The 22,865-nt window shown below is 49.5% G+C and overlaps 1 long non-coding RNA gene across 2 annotated transcripts; it reads right to left on the bottom strand.

Moving 5' to 3' along the window:
- Nucleotides 1-3,539: 3,539 nt before the first annotated feature.
- On the bottom strand, nt 3,540-16,053 carry LOC116449544. 2 transcript variants are annotated; one of them, XR_004242419.1, is made up of 5 exons: nt 15,945-16,053; nt 15,566-15,620; nt 7,600-8,519; nt 5,741-5,881; nt 3,540-5,398 (listed from the first exon to the last, which is right to left on the bottom strand). It is a non-coding gene; the product is annotated as an uncharacterized LOC116449544 (long non-coding RNA). The 2 variants fall into 2 exon arrangements; XR_004242420.1 differs by lacking the exon at nt 15,566-15,620.
- Between the last annotated feature and the right edge of the window lie 6,812 nt (nt 16,054-22,865).

The following is a 22,865-nucleotide window of genomic DNA, read 5'->3' as shown; positions in this document are numbered from 1 at the left end:
AGTTCATGCTAGCCCATCAATCACTGGAGCTCCTTGTAGATCATCTGTGGCTACTGAGAGCTGAGGGCTCCCATGTTTCCTTCCAGCTGAAAAGTCCAGAGCTCCAGGGTTTTAGAGGCCTTGACCCAAGTGTGGTGGGTCCATCCGTGTCCAGCTGTCCTGGCTGCTGTTCCTGCAGCCCTGGTTGGATGTTCTGGACAGCAGAGTCCAAAGGCAGTGTCTGTGCTCACTGGGCTCCCTGTCAAAGAGATTTCACAAGACACAGTATCCTGGCCACAGACTGGTTTAAATATACATCACTTATCTCTAACCCCCCACCACACTGAGAATGTTAACAGGGTAAGGAATCCCAAACATTTGTTCAAAGGGAGATAATTGGATATCCTCTCTGAATCTAGCTCTTACTCTTGCCAGAGCTAATGGCAAAAGCCGTACCCATGGCATCTTAGTTTCTGTCACCAGCTTCAAAGGGTGTTTCTTTATTCCTCCATTCATCCTTTCTACTTGACCTGAATTCCCAGGGTGCTGGGGGTGTGGAGGTCCCACTGAATTCTCAAAGCAGCCACAATCCCTTGAAGGATCCCCCTGTAAAATGAGTTCCCCTGTCCAAGTCCACTGCCTCCACAATCCCATATTCAGGAATCATTTGTTAACTGACCAAACAGCTGCTGAAGCGACTAGAAACGCCTCTGGCCACCCTGCCAGCCAGCACACCACTACCAGAGGATATCTAAGCCCTCTCACCCGGGGCATCTCAGCAAAATACACCCGACATCCTCGGGAAGGATGTATAGCCCGAGGTCACTCCCCTGCCTTGCAGGCTCCTCTGCAGTCTGGCTATTGACTTTAGCCAGGCACCCCTCAGTAGCTCATTCTGCTAAAACAAAAAGACCCGAGGCAGCACATCTTGAGGAAGGTCTCTGCCAATCCCTGAGAGCCCCAGTGACTCCCCTCATGGAGTTAACATTTGCAGGGGCAAAGCTCCTGGCATCCACTGTTTACTGCCCTCTGTAAATCAATTCTCCCCTCGTTCTTCTGCCCCACCGCCTTTAATCATCTCCAGCTCCTCTGGTGGGAAAGACAGCAGCCCTCCCCCGGCAATGGCTGAGCAAAGGGAGGATCCCCGAGGCCTCTGGCAGAAGTGCTGCTTTCTGACCCTCTCCACTGGCCAGTTGATCGCCTATGGTCTCTTCTGAGTACCCTGCCTGATGTCCCCTCACATGGATTATTTCTGCCTCTTTTGGTAAATTCACCACCTCCAACAGGTGAGTAACTGAGCTCTCGTGAGCGAACGTTTTCCCTGCAGGTTAACAAACTTCTCCCAGCTTTCCAAACTCATGAACCACCCCCCACACATACTCTGCACCTGTAAATATTCACCACCTTTCCTTGATACACTTGGCAGGCTTTTTTGAAGGCACACGGTTCTGTGGTTTGTGCTGACCAAATGACAGTAGCTTCTCCCCTTCTTGCAATTCCCTTCCCTCTACTACAGTATAACTGGTAACTTGTTTTCCTCCTACTATCCTTGAAGATCCATCAATAAACACCTTTTCCCCATTTGGCAGAGGGGTCCTGTAAATCTTCCCTAGCTCCAGTCTGGAGATCTGTTACCTGGATACAGCCACGAGCCTCCTTTAAGGCTCCTTCCTTGGGGCCAGTTAAACAGGCGGCTGGGTTCTCAATTCCGAATGCTCCTGTTCCATTTCACACTCCAACAGCCTAGTGCTGGTCACCCAGCTAGAACTTGGTGCCAGACCTGAACAATCCTGCCATCAGTTACCACCAAAGCCGTGGCTGCACACCTCTGCCAACAACAGAGCCTCAGGTAGCGTTAGACAAACAGTGGGGCCACCCCCTCGCTTTGTGGCTCTTTTAGCACCAGAGTTCCTTCGGCACAGCCCTGCACCAGAGGACCACACTGCTTGTTACAATTCTGGCTACCTTCGGCACAACCCACAGTTAGCAGAAATAGCCTGTGCATTTCCTCTGCTCAGCAAATTCCTGCACCCTTCCTGAGTTTGGGCATGGGATCACCAGAAAAGCAGTATTTCCAAAGAGTATTTCCACATTCATGAATGATTCACACAGGAGAAATCAGTCCTTGCAACCAGTCCACATACAATTCCAATTCCTTTTCCGGGCCTGGGAGAGATAAAGCTGGGGCATTAGTCAACCTTTCTTTTAATTTTCTTGTAATACCCTATTAATCCTAGAAATTGTCCCATTTCCCCTTCAGTCCTGGGCAACAGAACCTCCAAGATTCCCTGGACTCCCCTCTGGGCTAACACACCCCAAACCTTTAGTCCAAAATGCACCCCAAACATTCAACCTTTCTCTCCATACCCATGCCTTCCCTTCAGACACTCCAAGCCTCCCTTCCAGCCAGAAAACAGAACAATTTCACAGTGGCTTCGCCTACCCCCTCCTCCCGTTCTCCCGACTGCAGCAAGTCCTTCACGGGCAGCAATAACCGGATTCCTGGGGACGGAGTAAATTCCCTTCACGCCTTGCCCGAACGATCCCTTCTCCAAAGGCAGGTGCTGTTCCCGATCTCCGGCAGCCCCAGCACGCGGCCCTGCAACCAAGCGGGAGCGGGGCGAGGAGGGAACCCGGCCCAGGACGGTGCACGGCTCTGGGACCGCGCAGTGCCTGCGGTGAACTTCCCACCTGCTATTCCATAGGGAGGCTGTCCGTCCTTCTGTCTGTCCGTCCTTCCTTTCTTCCGTCCTTCCGTCCCTCCATCCTTCCTTCCATCCTTCTGTCCTTCCGTCCTTCCTTCCATGTGTGCTTTCTTCCTTCCATCCTTCCTTCCGTCCCTCCGTCCTTCCTTCCTTCCTTCCCTCCGTCCATCCGTCCTTCCATCCATCCTCCCTTCCTTCCTTCCTTCCATCCATCCTTCTGTCCTTCCTTCCATGTGTGCTTTCTTCCTTCTGTCCTTCCATCCGTCCTGTCCATCCTTCCTTCCTTCCTTCCTTCCTTCCTTCCTTCCTTCCTTCCATTCCGTCCATCCTTCCATTCCGTCCATCCTTCCTTCCGTCTGTCCTTCCTTCCTTCCTTCCTTCCTTGCGTACTTTCTTCCTTCCTTCTGTCCTTCCGTCCTTCCTTCCTTCTGTCCTTCCGTCCTTCCTTCCTTCTGTCTGTCCGTCCTTCCTTCCATCTGTCCATCCTTCCATCTGTCTTTCCTTCCTCCCTTCCATCCTTCCATCCTTCCTTCCTTCCATCCTTCCTTCCTTCCATCCTTCCTTCTGTCTTTCTTTCCATTTTTCTGTCCTTCCATCCTTGCTTCCGTTTTTCCGTCCTTCCTTCTTTCTGTCCGTCCTTCCTTCCTTCCGTTTGTCTGTCCTTCCTTCCATCCTTCTGTCCTTCCGTCCTTCCTTCCTTCCATCCTTGCTTCCGTTTTTCCATCCTTCCTTCCATCCATCCTTCCTTCCTTCTTTCTGCCTGTCCTTCCTTCCTTCCGTTTGTCTGTCCTTCCTTCCGTCCATCCTTCCTTCCGTCCGTCCTTCCATGCGTCCTTCCTTCCTTCCGTCCTTCCTCCCTTCCATCCTTCCTTCCTTCCTTCCTTCCTTCCTTCCTTCCTTCCTTCCATTCGTTCTCCCTCCCTCCCTCTCATGACAGAGGGTATGGCTTTTTAGACACCACGTTGTCCAGGTCACCTCGGAGTAATGTCGAGAGGCTCCATATCCAGTTTGCCACATTCCCCTGGGACCGCCCACACCTCTGGGCTCACTCCAGCACTCACAACAGTGCCAGCCTCCCCATTACCCCCACACCACCAACTCGCCCAGCCATCAAATCCCCTCCCAGGAAACCACAATCACCAGAAACTCAGGCTTTTCAAACCCATCTCATACATTCAGCAGATGCTCACGGGTGTCCCCGTTTCACTTTTACACTGTTTATATACGTTCAAATTAACACACACATTCACCAGTAGTGGTTGAGTACAACACTCCTGCTCATCTTTCCCGCTCATGAAAAGAACATTTGAACAATTGTTCCCCCTTTGGCATAAAATTCAAATCAGACAGAGAAGTTCCCGTGTCTACTAGGAAACACACTTCTCAGTCCAGCAGTGTGCTGAGCCCCCGTACAACAGCACATCCTGACACCCTTCACAATCCGTTCCTAATATTTTGTTTTACAAATGGCGCATTGGTTCCTTCCCAATCGCTGTCCTGGCGGCCTCCCCCTTCCCTTTGGTCCTGTGGTTCCCTGCACCTTTTCCTGTCAGGGGTTGTAAAAACTGTGCCATTATCCTTGCCTGTAGCTTTACCTTCTCCTCATCCCTTCTTTCACATCTTTCATACACCTGATGTGCCTTCTAACCAGCTCCTGCAAGGGCCCACCCTGCAACCTCTCCAGCCCCTGCTCCCACTGCCTGTGGGCTCTCACCCTCCCACAGCCACCAAACAAAATCCCTTCATGGATCAGGCCAGGCTTTGGTGACACATTGTCTCTCATACCGTATACCAAAGCCGGTCCCTGTACCTTACACAGCACACCAGAGTTGGTTTTCCCTGTCCTGGAAGCCGGGAATCCAAAAGACTTGCAGCTGACCCTGTATTAGACTGCAGATTTTGAAGATAAGGCCAGTCCTCACTGTTCTTTACTGATCACGTAGCCTCCTGCTGCTATTTGCCTTAACCATATTTCTCCACACCCCCCTTTGACCAGTCCTTTCCCAAACCAACACCACACTGCCTGCTCGGGGTGCCCATGTTCCCCACACTGCCCACTCTCAGTGCCCATGTTCCCCACACTGCCCGCTCTGGGTGCCCACGTTCCCCACACTGCCCACTCTCAGTGCCCATGTTCCCCACACTGCCCGCTCAGGGTGCCCATGTTCCCCACACTGCCCACTCGGGGTGTCCATGTTCCCCACACTGCCCACTCTCAGTGCCCATGTTCTCCACACTGCCCGCTCAGGGTGCCCATGTTCCCCACACTGCCCACTCTCGGTGCCCATGTTCCCCACACTGCCCGCTCTGGGTGCCCACGTTCCCCACACTGCCCGCTCTGGCCATGGATTGCCGAGACCCTTTCTTGGTGCCTCTTATCTCTGGGCGTCCATGTCCTTAACTGCCTCTGGGACAATGTGCAAACCATCTCAACATTCTCCCAAAGGACCTCCCAGAGGTATTTTGGGATCACCATCCCTACAGTCGAGGCCCATTTTTGACTTTCCTTTGCTGCCCACCCTGGGCTCCTGGCACGTGTTACTGCCCAAAGCTGTACTCACCGGTGAGATTTGCAGAGACGCTTCTTGACTTTCCCTTACTGCCCGCTGTGGGTGTCCATGTCCAATGGTCCTTTGCTATGGGCTCTTCACGGATTTGGATTTGTTCTGGGGTGTTTGTGGAGTGTCATCCCAGCCTTCTCCACCTGGATTTGGCTGAAAAACAGGATGGAAACCCTCTTATCTCTGATACCAATCCAATTTTTAACGCCTAACCCCAAACTTCCCTTCACTGTCTATCCCCCATGTAGCACGACCTGCCCTATATTAAGGCACTAATTAAAACAACTTGTGCAGCAATTTGGCAGAGCAGCGTTGATGGGCATCTATTTAGTGAAGAGCTCCAGTGTTTTCTCAACATTAATGAGTGATGGGAGACTCTTTGTGCCCTTTTCACAAAGGTCCTGCTCAAATCACTGCATTATCAGCCTTAATTACAGCGAGTTAATTTGCTGTTCCCTGCCTCCCAGATGTGTAGGCAAACATTCCATAGCTCACGGATTGGTGAGGGAGCCTCTGCAGCTGGCCAAGGGTGAGGGGACAGCAGTGCTGATGAATGGTTTTGCAGGGCCTTGCCAGCCAAATCCATCAGTGATTTGTGAATCCTCGTCCCCAGCTCTGTCATGGCCGTGTGTGCTTCTAGAAAAAAAAACCAAACCAAAACAACAACAATAATACTGATAATGATGAAGAAAAAATCCTACCACCGCACAGGATGTGTTCTTTACCAGTCCTGTGGCCCTGATGTGTCTTTGGGGATTCCTGCCAATGCAGAAAGATCTTCCAGCTATTTCTTGGCCCTGTCCAGCTAAATCATTCCCCATTCCAGTTCTGCTGTGTGAGATCCCACACATTTTCCATCTTTTCTTGTCCTTTCTGTGCCCTGGCTAACAGCAAATGGCATTGTGGAAAATCACAGGATCCCAGAATGGTTTGGGTGGGAAGGACCTTAAAACTCATCTTGTTTCACCCCCTGCCATGGGCAGGGACACCTTCTACTCTCCCAGGCTGCTCCAAGCCCCAGTGTCCAGCCTGGCCTTGGGCACTGCCAGGGATGCAGGGGCAGCCCCAGCTGCTCTGGGCACCCTGTGCCAGGGCCTGCCCACCCTCCCAGGGAAGGATTTCTTTCCAATATCCCATCTAAACCTGCTCTGACAGTTTGAAGCCATTGCCCCTTGTCCTGGCACTCCAGGCCCTTGTCCAAACTCCTTCTCCATCATTCTTGTGGCTCCCTTCAGGAAAATCTCAAGTCCAGTTCACCTTGGGAGAAGGAAACCCCGCTGAGACATTTCTTGTTGTAAGTTCAGTGATTGTTTGATGAATTCCCTCCTGGGAGGGAGCAGAGCCCTCCTGGAATCACCTCCCTGTGGGGACAGTGACCCTGCCTCTGGTGCACAGCCACCCACCTAGGAGGAATTTTTAGGGTTGGTTTTTCGCTGTGGTGGGAGGAAGATGCTCACCTCTCCAGGCCAGGGAGATGCTGTGCTTTGCTGGGGGCAGAGCAGCCACAGCTCCAGAGCAACCCCAGCTCCCGAGCTGCAACATGGAGCTCACACCTCGGAGAAAATCCAGCCCTGCCACGAGGAGCCAAAGGTGCCACGTGCTGCCCCTGCCCTGTGCAGCACCTCCTACAGGGAGCTCAGGCTGACAAAAGTCCAATAATTCACATTTATAGTCACTTTCCATTCCCTATTTGCAAGCCCCAAAGTATCTGTACGCTGAATTAATTGGCAATAAATGGCAGATGTGTTGCTGCAGGGCCCAGGCCTGCGGCTTGAAGGGGCTTTTCCCCAGGCTCTGGGTGTCAGGCAGGCAGCGGGTGGAAAGCTGAGGGAACAATGACAACTGGCTGCTTTTTCCTGTTTTCCCCCTGTTCTGGCAAGAAGTCCTCTACATCTTGTAAGTATTCCCAGGGGAGAGGATGAGTGCTGTAGTCAGATTAAGTCAGCATGAGGAGAATCACATTTTCCGAGGGGTTCTGGGAGGCTGTAGCTTATTATAATTATCCAGAGGACACAGCCAAATTGTTTAACACCCTGTGAGTGTCAGAGAATGAGATGCGAACTCAAAACATGAAGACACAAATGTTTTGGAATAGCAGGCTATTCCAGACTTTTTCCAGAAATGGATGCCCCGGTTTTGGAAAGGGGCTTTGTAAGGCTTTCATAAACCTTATTTAAAAGTGAATTTTGAAAATGCTTTCAAATAGTTACTGAGACTCATCTATTGATAATCATGCTAGTGAAAAATGAGAATCAGAAGAAATCGGAGTTTTCCTGTGCTCTGGGAAGGGTGTAAGGAGGAGGTGGAAGGGATCCTCGCACTGTAGCCTGATTGGGAAACCACGAAGTACTTACCAAGGTGATAACAAAAACAAAGGAAAAGGGCTCGCAAGCTGTGCAGGCTCTCATCTTCTCCCTTTCATGAAGCGCAGAGAAGGAGCGGAGCAGAAAGGTTGCAGGCTTCAGTAAATCCTAATTATCCCTTGATCATGCCCGCAGCAGGGATGAAGTTTTCAAAAGTGCAGTTTCTGCAGTAATTCCGGAAATCTGGCTCTGTGGTTCCCCGGCCGCGGGGCCAGACTCAGGGCTCCAGAGATGTGCAGTGCCTGAAAAACCAGATTGTACCAAAAATCTGCTCCGATTTCTGCCACTCCTTGAGCTGGAGGAAAGCTTTTTTCGCCTCCCTTTTCTGCCCTGCCCCAGGCAGGAAACCTGTTCAGTGCAGGCAGTGTCAATAATCCTGTTTATTTAGCCTGGGATATAAAACTCCTCATTATTTCTGGTTTTCCTTTTTTTCTTTCTTTTTTTTTTTCCTTTTTTTTTTTTTTTTTAAATCCTCCTCCTTTCTTTAGCATTCAGGAAACTCAAGAGCAATTTAGAACAAACTCCGACATTTCTGTCAGAGGACTGAAGCTCTGAACTCTTCGTCTCTTTCTCCAGGTACTTGAATTCTCTGGGAATCAGCGCCCATCGCCTGTAAAATGGATATTTCATGGGTTCGACTGCAGTTCCCTCTGTTCTGGGTGGTTCAGCTGCCCCAAGTGCTCCGTGTTCGCAGCAATGTGGATTTTAGGAGGAACGGGGAGATGAGAGATTCGCTGTGCTCGGGCAGCCGAGGCGGGGATGGAATTCCCTGAGCTCTCCCTGCTGGAGCCCTTGGATTTCTGGCTTCGTGGTGCTTATTCCCAGGCAAAAGGCACTGAGACCCAGGCATCCTCTGCCGTCCTCGCCATCCTCTTCAAAGATCAGCTGCTCAGGCACAAGGAACGTTCTCTCTTTGTATTAAAAAGAGAAAGTTTTTTATTAGAAAAAGCAAGTGGTTTATATGAATTTGATTCCCCAGGTTGCCCACAGAACGCAGCTGACTGAGATAAAAGTGCATCCTCCGTGCCCCCAGGGCCCACATCCCTCTGCCCAGCTCCGGTAAGGAATAGCCCACAAAAATAATGGCATTGGCATATTTTTTACAGTAGGAATTGCACAGAGTGGTGGATTGGGCTGGCTCCAGGAGCGCTGGATACTGTTCCCCATCTCCACTGGTTTCTTGCTTTGTTAGGCACCTCGGTTCCATGGGATTCCTGTGGCAGGAGTAAGATCGTGCCCAGTCTGGCAGCACCAGTTCCAGCACTAATGGGAGCAGTGCTCTGTGCAGGGCTCTTGATGAGGTTGGGTTTATTTACAGTCAGTGAAGATGGAAACAAACTGAAAAACCTCCTGGCACTCTTTCCACAGGGTTAAATAAATACATTCACTGCACACTTAAACGCAATAAACACGTACAAACACAGTTAACACATGGGATAAATACGAATTATCTCTGTCCACTGACTCCTTGGATGTCCAGGGAGTGCAGGCAGCTACTCAGGGAGCATCAGCACAAATAATACAAGTATTATTATAATTATTAGAGCAAATAATTACAAGGGCAGCGAGAGGACAAGGGAGAAACGTCTCAAACTGACAGAGGGCAGGGTTAGATGGGATACTGGGGAGAAATTGGGTTGGATGAAACAACCAGCAGCAGTGCCAGCTCCTGGGCTGCCTGGAGAGGGAGGCACAGCCTCAGGAACAGCAGAGCCCGCGGAGGCAGGAGCCGAGCCCTTTCCCAAATCTCTGGGATGAGATTTGTGTGGCCGAAAGAGCCTGTTGTGGGTACTCACCTCAGGCAGTGCGTGTGCAATCCCTTCCCTCTGCCCACCCCTGGGACTCCACACCATGCAGGCTGATTCTGGCCAGTTTCCCCCTATCCAGCTAAAACAGGTGCTGGAATTGTAGGAATTGCCCCCTTTTCTCCACAGTGACCAGTTCTGACCAGTTCAGCCGTTTTAAGGTTGTTCTCCAGAGCTGTGACAGCAGAGCTGAGCAAGGAACATCCTCACCCCAGCTCTGCCTCCGGTGTCCACAGCTGCAGCCAGAGGGAACGAGATGAGATGAGATTCGTGGGCAGCAAGGTGAGGGAGGTTTGTGAGGGCAACTTAATGGAAAAAATCAGTGCTCCGTGTGTGGTTATGTCCTGCTGGTCCTTTGATAATAAAAGGAAAAAGCAGAGCTTTTACATGGAGAAGGAAAAGGAAATGAAGGCAGGTTTGAGCAGTAAAGATGACTTTTTAAAATAAAAAAATTTGTTGAGATCAAAATATTTTTGCTCAGTAATTAGAAATTTCATTTTTCCTGTAGCTAATGGTGTTTGCGAGGCAGTGCCTTGCTGGGTGATTTTTAATTAAAGGCGAGGACATGGAATCAAGCTCCAAAACTATCTTCTGTTTATGCCCATCCATTTTCTTGAGTCTTTCTGGAGATAATGAATCCTGCCTCCCTTCCTCACTGTCAAATTTGAGTTCGACCTTTTTGCTTGTAAATAGATTAGAAAAAATTAATCCCAGGCTGTAATAAGGTCTTTCATTATGCTGTGGGGAAGGTTATTCATGCTTTTAAGGCTTGTTCCAACCTAATAGGTGTGAAAGGAAGAGCACTTAAGCTCTCCACTGCTGACAAGGATGTTGCATCTGAGAAATGAAAGTCATGGTGGGTTCATCTCGCCGCTGTTATTTAAGATGAATATCGGCACCACATGCATGAACTGGAAGATATATCTTTAAAGATAAAGGAAGCAGGTTTTCCACTGGTTCAGACAGAATTACAGCTGCACAGAATGGAGGGTGAGGAAAAGTGGGGAATTGGGAGTTTCCTTCCCAGCCAGTTTCTGGCAGCTGATGCAAACAGCTGGTGGGTGCCTGTTTGCAGCAGCTCAGCTTCTTGTGTCATTTCCCCCAAAATAAGTTAAAGGATGTCTCTAATCTCAGCTGATCAGAGTGATTAAAGCTGAAGGTGAGAGACGCTGGTCCGTCCCTCTGCAGAAGCCAGCGCTGGATGGGGAAAGGGAGCGATGGGCACAGGAAAACAGGGAAAGTCCCAAAGGGCAGCGTGGGCTCGTGGCCACCCTGAACCGGGGGAGATCTGGTTTTCATGGAGTGGGAAATGTCTGTGTGCTTGGGAAAGGGGAGCGCGAATCTTTTAGAGAGGACACCTTGCACTGGGAGGGCAGCACCGGCTTTTGGCTTCCGGATTCTGCAGTAAAAGCCTGGCTTGGGGTGCAGAATGGACTGATGGCGTCACCCCTGCTACAGTAACTTATAAAAGCCGGTAAAGCCAATTGCTGCCCCAGGGCAGGGGGAAGCTGAGAGGAGTGGAAGAATTAGTGACAAATGTGAAAAAACCGTAGCCTGGCTAAGCCTGGCTTGGTTTGGTCATTGTGACTTCCACCAGCACTTCTTGTTTCCTTCACAACTGTTCTTTTAAAAAAGATAATCGTCCTAAACTGTCTCCTCGAAGGAGAAAGGAAAGGCGCCCTTAACATAAACGTGATCTTGTCTCCCAAAACAAACCCCAGGTTCTCAACGAAAGCCATCAGTGGCCACTCACCACCCATTTAACCCCTTTTGTTGGGATCTCTCTGGGGGAAGCTGCAAAGTGTCTTTGGAAAGGTGAAGTCTCTGCTGACTCGGCTGCTCGGTGTGTTTTAAATTGGTGTGAGACGGTGCCTCCGCTGCTTCGGGGATGAGCCTCGCGTGCTTTGCTGGGGATTAATAACGTCACTGCCCAGGGAGAGGAAAAAACAAGCCCTGCTTTATCTGGGGTAAGAAATGTATTTACGTCTTAACTGAGTTGTTTGGGTGTTGCTTAAATTATAATGAGTAAATTGAGGGTGCTTTATTAATATAATTGATGTCACCAAGTGGAATTTACAGTTACTGAAGCAGTGATAAGAAGTAACTTATAAAAACCAGACAATACTATATAACCTTTGAGATTAGATGGGCTTTAATGTCGCTTCCAACCCCAACCGTTCTACGATTCTCTAACCTTTGAGTGATTTGCTGACAATTTGCAGGCATGCCACCCTCTGGATAACCGAGATGTGCAGTCCTCGGACAGGAACAAACCCTGTGGAAGTCAGAGCTCCCAGGACAGGCTGGCTGCCGCCCCGCCCTGTGTTTGTCTCAGCTTACACAAACATTCTGGCTCCCAACCGCGCCCGGGTTGTTGCTGTCTGTACCACCCTTGCAGCTGCGGACAATGAGCCCCAATTAGGCTTCTACCCCAGGGCAAAGCCTGAGGGGTGGCTGAGCCCAGACTTGAGCCCAGCTGGGCTCGACCCAAAATCCAGCTTGTCCTCTGCTCCTGTTCTCCTCGCTCCACACTGCGGCTGGGTTCTATTTATACCCACATTACTTGATTCATTACGAAATTTCTTTCCTGGCAGGGTAGGCATCTATCATTAAATCAAAATCTGTCTTGAAACAGAGACTCCAACTTCAAAGCCTGCGACTGCTTTCCGTGGAGCTCTCCTTGCTGGTTGCCTGGGAGGCTTATTTGAAATTATGCACGGAGACAGGCAGAGAGGAATGAGTTCCAAAGTCGTCATAATTATGCCCTTGAGTGGGCGAGACGTGGAAACGCTCGGGTGCAGGAGGCAGCAGGGAGAGGAGAAGCTCCATCCCTGCGCCGCCAGCACCCCCGGGGAGAACCAAAACCCCCAGGGATGCTCCAAACCCTCTGTGGACACTTCCCACCCTCTCTGTCTGCAGACCACCCAACAAGCCCTTGCTTTGTATCAGCTTTCCTTATCATCTCTCGCTGATTGGAGAAGGCCGGTGGGTACAGAGATAACAAAACAGTGCTGACAGAGTGCCCTTTACAGCCCTTTGCCAAAAACCTCCTTGCTTTGTTACTACAGCCTGGAATCTCAGCCACGCGGTGCTTAAAAATACTATTAAAAGGCCATTTTGCCTTGAAACATTGTCACTTTTATAGCCTTAAACACCCAGGTCTGTGCGTTTCGGTTCACGTAATCACGACGCAAGGAAATGGAAAGTGATTAAGCCTGAGACAGACAGACAGAGAGTTTTCCAGCGTCTGGGAGAATTCGGTGCCTGGGTAAATACAGCTCAAAACCCCATCGGGTGGGGCTTGGGTCAGGAGGGTTTATTCCGAACAAGCTTTACGGAGCACGGGAGCTCTGCTGTGTGCTCCAAGGCTTTTTCTCTGGGATAACGGGGGTTGGCTGCCAGGAGCCGGTCCTGATGTGCTCTGTGTGTGTTTCTGAAGGGATGACGCTCCTGACTTGGGGGATTTGTTGGGGAAGTGTTGGTCCATGGGATGCGAACCAGAGACTTCCCGTGGCTCAGCGGGAGCTCAGAGGCAGCGTTTGGTTCAAGGTTCAAGTCCATTCCTCTCCCTGCTGCGGCGCCTGGGAAGCTCTGCACAAAAGCAGCTCCAGGTTTTGTTGTTGGGACATTGATCCTCAGCTCCCTGCCGCGGGGCTGGCGGTGCCAGGGGATGTTGGCAGCTTTGGGTGCTTCTTTTGTGCTTCTGAGCTTGCTGTGGGAGCAGCGATGTGAGGGGAGATGGGCAGGTTTGGGGACTTCCGAGGTGTTTTAAAAGAACCATTAATGCTGTGCAGAACAGCGCCGTGGCTGGGGACCTTGACACTGAGTGAGTGCCCGTTATCTCCCAGATAAAAAAGCACCACAGACCAGTCCTGTCAGGGGTTTTTGATCCAGCCCAGCCTGCAAATCCTGCAAGCTCCTGATGCCGTGAAGATTTTTTGCCTTTTCTTTTATACCGGTTATACCTTTCACAACTTCTATATTCTTAGTGCTCTTTGCCTGCATTCTTGGACTCGGTTGTTCAGCCCGGAGACTCAACATCTTAGAAGCTTCCTAGTTAGGGATCAATGTGTCCCAGACCCCAAGGTCCTCTCCAGAACACATCCTGGAAACTGAGATAGAACCATCCAGGCTCCTTGGGGAGGGGGGCTCACTTGAGCCTCTCATTGGGGAATCTTTGATAGATCTGCTAATTAGTAACACCTATAATGACATACCCGATCTTTTGGGGTGGGCTTTTGGCGGGCTGCATTTCAGTGCATTTGACCTGGACGTGTGCACCTAAGGATCCTTAAAATAAATACCAAGGTAAAATCCCTTTTCCCCTTCTAACTGTGTTTGACTCTTGATTTTAAGACCAGGAAAAGGCATCACTCCGTGTAGAAGGGAAATGCTGTGAAATCTCTCCTTAGGCCAGCAAAGGGGTTGTAGCTTGCTGATACAACATGAACCTTCTCTGTACCTGTGCTTTCCTGTTCACAATACACCTGTGCCAGCACAGAGGTTAACAATGGCTCTGGATCATAATGGAGGGCACTGCTGGGTGCCTTCCCCTCGCTGATCTGCTCCCTCTCCTTGTGGAACTGGGGAACTGTTCACAGATATCGAGGGCTCATTAATTTAACCAGTGATCCAAAATGTATTTTTTAACATATACAAGCCTTTATGTGTATTGTTAACTGCCTGCTGTAACTGTGTGTGTACACGTTTAATTTGGTTTCCGTGGAATCACAGAATGTCCTGAGTCCAGGGTCAGGGTCACAGGGCCCATGGAAGCAGTTCCACGATTTTGCTGGGAGTTTGTGTTGCTGATAAACATTGGGTTTCCTGCAGCAGTGTGGCAAAAAATGGAATGGCTCTATCATATTTTCAGAGACTAATACACAGTCAGACACTGTCATCTAATTAATGTCTACTTAATTAGGCTCAAGTGAATGATTTCAGGCCATGAAGCCCAGTGGAGGTAGAGTTGATAACAGAGTTGTTTAGAAAATCCAGGGTGTCCGAGTTTGCCTGACTCCATCTCCTCACAGCACAGATCCATGAAATCACTCTCCATAGGCAGGGATAAGGAGTGCCTGGCTCCTTCAAATGATCCCTGCTGATTCATGAGTCAATTCTCAGCTAATACTAAAGTTATAAGATATTTATTCACTCCTGGCTACTTGGGCTGTCCCCAAAGTTCACCTTGGGGGATTGTGCTCTCACTGAAGGCTTTGATAAAAAATTGAAATGCCCTTTTTGTTGTCCTGCAAGTCATTATGTTCACCTGATAAAAATGATTTCAGACCTAACTCCACCCATTAATCAAAAAGGTCAGTACAATAAATAGTTTTTATCTTGCCTGCCAGAAACCTTTCTTCCCCGTGGTCTTAGGAGCTGAGTGCAAGAGAAGATGTAGACGAAGAATAGGATCTCAAAGAGTGGCTGATCAATGCCATCCAGAGACATGAATTATTGTTGAGAACTTAGGGGAGAAATGGAGTGCTCTGATGCCAGGGAGAGGCAATATTGCCTGAGTTTTCAACCTCCAGGCACTAAAGGGGAATGAAGTAGCTTCATTCATCTTAATAAATTTATGTCCAGCATCTGGTTCTGAATGAGATGGATTTTGCTTTTCTGGAGATCTATAGGAGTGAGAATATAGAGATATAAAATATGTATATATCCCCCACACCATTGCTTTCATAAACCTGACACTCCTGACTTTCTCCAGTGTGTCTGGTTGCAAAGCTGGGCTCAAGATGGAGTTTTTGCTCCTGGGCTTTGCACTGATTATCCTGCTCAGTGCTGACTGAAACCCTCCCAGTCCCAGAGCTGCCGCAGCCCCTGGTTTACAGCAGGGTTTGGCAGGGATGTGTTCCTGGGACATCTGACACTGCTGGAAACATGGAATTGGCTTCCCTGGGAATCTGCACCTCCTCCTCCTCCTTCTGTGGGCTTTGTCCTGTGCTTCTTTAATGTTTGCTCATCTGCAGTGACCCCCCCCTCCCCCCCCCCGACCTCCATTTCCCCGGAATTCCTGGAAGGCTTTAGCAGTTTGGATATGCAGAATACCCAGCCGTGGCTGCCCTGATGGGACGTGTGAGCTGGAGGAAGAACGAGCTACTGCAAATGTCATGAGAAGATAAAATCCCTCGAGTGGCATTTACCTTTGTGATTATTCCCTCTCACCCCTGGCGCGGGGTGGACGTTTCCATTACGGGTCTGTGTGTGACAAAGAGGAGTTAGATTTGCACTGCAAATGAATTTTCAAATGTCCCCACATCCTCTCCAGGAGCGGCTGTGCTCTCCCGACGCGGTGCCTGCCACCCCTCCTGGAGCACCACCTGCAGCCTCTCCTCTCTGCTCAAATGCCTCTCCAAATATCTGCTCTGCATCCTAAATCCTGAGGAACAGCAGCAAAACCGAGGCCACCCACAATATCTGAGGCAGATCTCAGCCTTCCTCGCCCGGCTGGGTGTCCCTTCATCCCCTAACAGGGTAACAAATCCAGTGCTGTGCTCAGGGCTCCAGCACGGAGTAACTTACTCAGAGCAGAGGAATCAGGATGTGTGCAGGTGTCCTGATGGATGCAGTGCTGCTGTGGCTGTACCCAGGTTATCTGAGAGCAGCTTTCTGCTGTGAATGTAAAACACCAGCTTGCACTGAGCTGTTGAGGAACAGATGGGGTTTTTGCCATGTGACGCAGCCTAGAAAACAGATTTGATTTAGTGCACCATGCCTGTCTGACTTTTAAACTTGTATTAACAGGATTTCAGGAAGGAAGACTCCACATAATACCCTCAGCTAACAGAGCACTGGGCAGGAGGTTACGGAGCTCTGAAAATTATCAATTAATTCTACTTTCATTCCAGAGGGGGAGATGGGGATGAATATTTATTTACTTTGACAGCTTTTATTAGAGGGGAAAAAGGTCTTCATTATGTGTTTTGATTTCACAGCACAATCAAGGAAATTAGTACAATGTATAAAACAGTAATTAAGGCCGTTAGATTTCTGAACTCACACTGACACGGGAGATCTTCCCCCTGTGCAAAGCTGCTGCTTTTCCTTGCAGTGCTCCTGGCATTCAGGCACCGAGATTATTATGTAATGTCAGTTCATCTCTCTTCAAAATGGATTTTGCAGGTTTAACCACTTATGAGCCATCTGCAGGTACCCCGGCCTTGCAGCCTTGAGAAAGGCTCCATGCTCTGCACTAATTACCTGAGTTTTGGGAGCTCTGTCCAGACCTGCCAGAATAATGGCCAGTTTACAGATGTTTGATGTGGGGAGGCCAGTGGGTTTTTACATCGAGGGCTGATCCAGCTGGGCTGAGATAAATGGAGGGATTGCCCCTGCCTTTGCCTGAGATGCTCGTTTATTGGGTTTTTTGGGGATCCCTGTGGTTCTTGGGCTTGTTTTGCAGACCTCATGTGAGAAATTCCTATGTGGTTACACAGGCACTGCTCAAAGGGCTTCAGACCCAGCTGAATACGTGGTAAATATATTAAGGTAGACAATCTATATTAATTATCTAATATATTATGTATATATTTATTAATTAGATAGCTTCCCAACAGGAAAAATGGTGTTTTAGCAATAATGTTGGCAGCTGGAATCAGACAAAATAGGAAATTATCACTGTAAAAAAGAGAGAGTCGAGACCAGATCCTTTATTCTTTTGGACAGTGTCACATTGGGAATGCACCGTATGTGGTTTTTAATGTTGCAGTGAAGTGGGAGAGAAGAGGAAGAGTGGATTGCCCTCGATTTGGCAAATCACAGGGCACCAGCATGACCTGTTTTTACAGCTGAGGACCTTCGGCCTGCAAAGTTCTTGTTTAAAGACTTTATCTCACTGACCAGATGGTGCAATTTGTCTGCCACGGACATTTGGGAATATCTGCTGAATTTTGCATAAGGACAAGTGTTTTAATCATCCAGTGTCTTGCTGTGCAAATCTCATTTGTCTGCAGTGACCAACTCTTCTCTCATCCCTGGCAATCCTGGACCTGTTCTGTGGGGGCTTTTGTACAAGCCCTTCCCATCCCTGTTTTCTTATTGTCTGTCCCTTGGGAATTTCTTTGGGTTTAACTCCTGCTGAGGTGGAATGAAACACTATGGAAAATAAAGCAGATGTGTAGGAGCCTGGGATATTTAAAACCTCTCTCCCAAGTTAATCCTTTCATCAGAAGAAATTCTCTTAGAGATGGAAGCAGTAGAGAAGATTAGGGCAGAGGAGGAGCTGGGAAGCTCCTGGATACAGATGAGGTGGGAGCTGGAGCATGACCAGTGCCCCTGGTCAGGAAGGATGGAAAACAAATATTTGGAGAAATATAAAAAAGCAGCACTGTGAGAGATAAAAGTCATTGACCTTCTAAGCATTATCTGAAGGAAAAAACTCCTAGTGAAGTGTCTGGTGCTTTCCCAGCTGTGGGAGGCTGCAGCTGCGTGGATGGGAATGCAGGAATGGAAGGGCTGGAGCTGTGAGCATCCCCTGCCCTCGGTGACACTCCCAGAGCCGTGTGTGGGGACAGCTGTGTCCCGGTCACACAGTGACCCTCAGCCCCCTCCTCCTCACCTGCCCATCTCTGTGTCCCCCAGAGATAAAGGGAAAAGCAGCTTTGCCCCACAGCCCCCTGTGCTGCCCACGCTGACCCATCTTGCCTTGGAATGCATGTTCCAGTTTTATTTAGGAGGTTCGGGATCAGGTTTGAGCTTCGTTGCAGTTTTAATTGCTGGGATTGCCTGGAGCAATTCTTGTGGATTGATACAGCACAGGAAAGTGCCACCCCTTAGAGCAAACCTCCTTGCCCCTGATTACAGTGGGAAGGTTTAGTATTTATTATTATTTAATATTTAGGCTGTATTTGTGGTCATGCAAGGCAGGGAATCCTCTGGCTCCTGCTGCCACATCCCAGGGCAGCTCCATGCATGCCATGGGCAGTGGGGCTTGTGGAGCACCCATGAGGGACACAAAACATGGGCTGTGCTGGTGCTGGGGTGTTAAAGCAGCTCTCTCTGTGCAAAAGCCATGGAATGTCATGGCTGAGGATGTGTTTAATGCGGTGTTACCACTGGAAACTGTGATGGATTATGTGCAACAACTCTGGTGCACAACTGAACAAGCAGGCAGTTAATTACTGCAATGATAACACGTTATAGAAAGGAATTGCACTCGTGGCCATTCATTATGATGATGAATTTCCCACAGTTCGTTACTGGTCATCTGCACCACTTGCATGACAAATGGGCAGAGTCCCACGCAGAAGGAAATCCCTCCCCTTCCCTTCCCCCATCCATGGAGGAGATGGTGTTGTTAATGTGACAGTGCCTAATTGCTCTGGCGCCCAAGCTCAATATTTATATTCATTTGTACATATTATTCACATCAGAGTGTGCTGTGACACACTGCAGAGCTGGCTTTTAGAGATGAATTTATTCCGGGCTTTCTCTGACCAGTTAAATACATAAACCACTGGTCTGAAATCTGGGGAGGGCCGAGGGAGGGAGAGGTTGGGGCAAATTGCATGGAGCAAGCGAAATGACAGGGATTGGGAGGTGGGAGTATTGCTTGGTACAAGATCCTTGACTCTTGCTGAGTGATAAATTTTCCAGCACTAAACAGCTGGCACGTTACGTTACACGGGGTCGATGGGTGCAAATTATCGGTGAGATTGTTTGGAGACGGAATGCCATAACTGGAGGGGAAGGTGGCACAGGGGGAACCTCTGGGTACCTTGTGCTGGACTGCAAAAGCAATTGTGTGTGTTCCTGTTGGCATCCACACCAGCCAAGGCACCACCAAAGCTATACTGAAAGGGAAGAAATTGAGCTTTTTCCAATAAGGACCCTGATCACAGGTAGAATATCAGAATGCCTCGTTAATTACAAACAGCCTGCAATCAATAGCTCAGTTTCCTGCTGCGCTGAGGTCCTGGTGCTCAAAAAAAGGGCTGCAATGATGTGATACGAAAACCTAAAGGGATAAATATTTTAGAGAGGATATTGAGCTCTGTGGTTCGACCAGTCTGTGAAAAATCAAGGTGAGACCTCCTCAAATGCTTGGCTGACCCCCTGCCCTCCTCATCCTTTGGAGATCCCTGCACCTCCTCTCCACGTGCTGGATGCCTCCCAGGAGCTGGTGCTGGGCCAGTGCCGTGGCTGAGCTGGCTGCTCATGTTTCCCTTTCTTGCAGTGACCTCCAGAATGTGCAGCCTTCCCCAGCTCATCCACACACAGAGCCCATTCTCACGGTAATTTATTTTTGGCAGCCAGTGTGCAGAAATTCTGAACCCAAAAGATTAGCTCAAAAACGCCCGTAGTGTGAATAATCAGCAACAGAAAATTTTCCCTGTTCTCCTCCAAGCTGAAGAACGTGGGAAGTCACTGGATTTTCTCACTCCTGCACACAACCCCAGGTCTGTCCTCATTTCTGAAGGTCGGTGCCTCTAGCCCCGAGCAGGTTATTATCCCAGGGATGTTTTATTCATGCTAATGCTGCCAAATGGAAATTATCTTTTTCATGTTAATGAGGAGTAATTTGAGAAACTGGAAAAATCCTGACCTTTGGAGATGGAAAAAAGTATCAAGAAAGAAGAAAACGTGTCCCAAATGAGGGAGTCGCTGTTCCATGGATCAGTGGTTATTCAGTGGCGTGGGCCACCTTTCCAGGGCCCAGGGATCCAGGACGGGCAGCTCCAGCTGCTCCCAGCACAGGAGGATGCTCTGCACTGTGCCTGCCCAGGGACGAGCAGCTCCAGGCTCCGTGTGGGTTGGAAAAGAGATCGAGGCCACTTTTTCCTGACTCTCCTGGATGTGTTGTGCCAAAGGCACTGAAAGTGCACTCCGGGATGAATGTCCTGGTATCTCCTGAGTGCTAGAGGTTCATATTTATCAGTCTGCAGTCAGTCCACGCTTGGGAAGTGGCTCTGGGGTCTGATCTGTGCATGGGGACAGGAGTGCTCAGTGTGAGCCTGGCTCCTCTTCCCGCTCCAGGGCTTTGCTCTGTGCCCATCCCCCTTCCCAGGGCCGACTCTGATGCTTCCCTGTGCATGTTTTCTCCTTCCCAAATAATGCTGGCTCAGCTTCAGATGAATTATTAACTACAGAGCACGGTGGGCACTGGTAAAATGGATGGTTTTCTTCCCAGGAGGAAGCAGAGCTGCAGCATCCTTAGGCTCCCCTTGGATTGAGGAATGCTGCTGGGACTGGGGTCTCTGCTGCAGGACCTGCTGCTCTGCCGAGCCCTAATTGCTGTGGCCATTTGGATTTTAAATAGACATTTGAAATGGATCATAGGATTCACAATTAAAGCCCCTCGTTTTCCAGAGTGCTTGTGGGAATCACAACATTCCATTGGCGAAGGAATGGGCATGGAAGGAATGGAGCCAATGGGTCTCTTGCCCAGTGATGTCAGCAGTGACCAGCTGGATCCCGGGGAGCACACCTGAGGGTTTGCGCCTCCCTCAGACCTGGAATGGAGCAAGGATCCACAGAAATCCTCTGGAGATGGAAATGAAGCCTGAAGGTGGCAGCAGAAGATGCAGCTGGAACAGGGCAGGTGCTCACGGCGTGGGGTTCTCCAGGGGATGGTACAAGGTGGGTGTGCAGGGAAGAGCAGGATGGGGGAAACCTCCTGTGAGTGCTCTGTGTCAGTGTATCAAAACTATAAAATCTATCCACAGATATAAAGTACCTGGGAGTGACTCTGTGCAAAGCCTGAGGAGTGAGGAGCTCTCCAAGTGCTCCACGTCCTGTCTGGGACAGTCTCTGAGAATCTGTGTCCCCTCTTGTTGGATTAACAGAGACGGTGACTCCGCCTGGCCCCACGGCCGGTGCCCCACTGCTCCCAAGGCCAGCAGCAGCAGAGCTGTGGCTCAGCAGCCCCTGAGGAGAATTCTCCTGGGGTTCCTCAGGCAGCAGACAGGAATTCAGCAGTGGGAGTGGTTGCTCAGAGGATGTCACCCCTCAGCCTGGTGCCAGCGGCGCTGGGCTGTGCCCTCAGACACCTCCTGGCAGAGCAGAAAACCTCAGCCCTGTGTGCTTGTGCCAGGCTGCAGTGCTGGTGTTCAAAGCAGTCAGGCAAACACTGACTGGCGTCAGTGAAGTCTGGACTCGCTCCGTTTGCACACGGGGAGTTGGCCACGGCCGCTCCTCGGTGCCACCAGCGCTGCACAAATGCTCAGACGCTGCATTGGCTCTGACAGAACTTCAGAGATCATTTTTCATCTCTACACTCACTGCCTTGGGAAATCTCTGGAGCTGCTCAGACTTCCTGCATTAACACTCTGTGCTGCAGGAATTGCCCAGGAGTTGGCTTTCCTGGGAAGAAGGCTGGGTAATGGCTCTGTGCAAAACATCTTTGGGGCTTGAGGAAAAGTGGCTATAAAATCCTTTCCTGCTGCTACAGCAACTCACAGCCACGCTCCTCACTTGCAGGTTTTTAAATTGTTTCAATAATAACGATGTTTAATGTTTTATTTTTCATTTCTTCTGTCTGTTGCACCGTGTGAACATGTGTTGCTGTTTGCAGCTAAATTCAGTGTAAATCTCTGTGACAGAGCATCACCGCTCTGCTCCTCTCTGCTGAGACAACCCCCCCATGGCATGAAGGGACTGGAGCAGCTCTTTACCTGCCCCAGGTGGGTAAAGCCCACCAGGGTTACTCCAGCTCACACCCAGGTGAGGAGGGCTGTGTCACACACCTGGGTGCTCCCTCTGGTCACTGCTCCAGGCCAGCTCCCCTTGGGTGGTGTTTTCCCTACACAACCCACTAATGGTTAAATAATTCCCTCTTTTTCTGCATTTATTCCATGGGTGGAGCAGCTCTGGAGCTGCCTGGAGCAGAGCAGGACTTGGCTCTGCCCTTAGTTCTCACCCCTCCCTGGTGCCAGGACCCACAGGGCCACTCAAGGCCACCAGTGAAGGGTTAATTACTGCTCAGACTAATTACTATGGGCAATGTGCATTCTGTTAATACCAAACAGAACTATAGAGGCTTTGCCGCAGGAACATTGCTTATGGCTCTTGTAAAAGGCAGCCTGTCTGCTGCATTAATTCCCCAATGGTACATTAATTCCCTTCCTTTATCATAATTACAGCCCTGTGCTCTGGGACTGTACAATTCATTTGGTCTCTCACTCCACGCCATGGAAAACTGCTGTGTGACCTGCAGGCTCCATCGGCTCCAAGTGTCTCACAACTATTTCAGAGTTATAAACACAGAACTCAATTCATTGTTTTATTCCCCTCCCCGCCCCCCCCAGTTGAAATAGGAAAGGTGAATGGCAAATTAGGAGATTTTCTTCGTCCAGCATCTTATTTTGGTACCTAGACAGAAATTTAAGATTATGAAATTTCTTGGTCAGAAAAAGAACTGTAGGTGCCCAGCCATCATAATATAAATATAAAATACATCCATATTAAAAAAAATATATAAAAATGTATAAAAAAATATATCCATAT

Source organism: Corvus moneduloides, chromosome 11 (genome assembly GCF_009650955.1).
Source record: "Corvus moneduloides isolate bCorMon1 chromosome 11, bCorMon1.pri, whole genome shotgun sequence".
NCBI classification, from domain to species: domain Eukaryota; kingdom Metazoa; phylum Chordata; class Aves; order Passeriformes; family Corvidae; genus Corvus; species Corvus moneduloides.
Note: the sequence above shows the minus strand (reverse complement) of the source record. Positions and strands in the feature narration are given on the sequence as shown.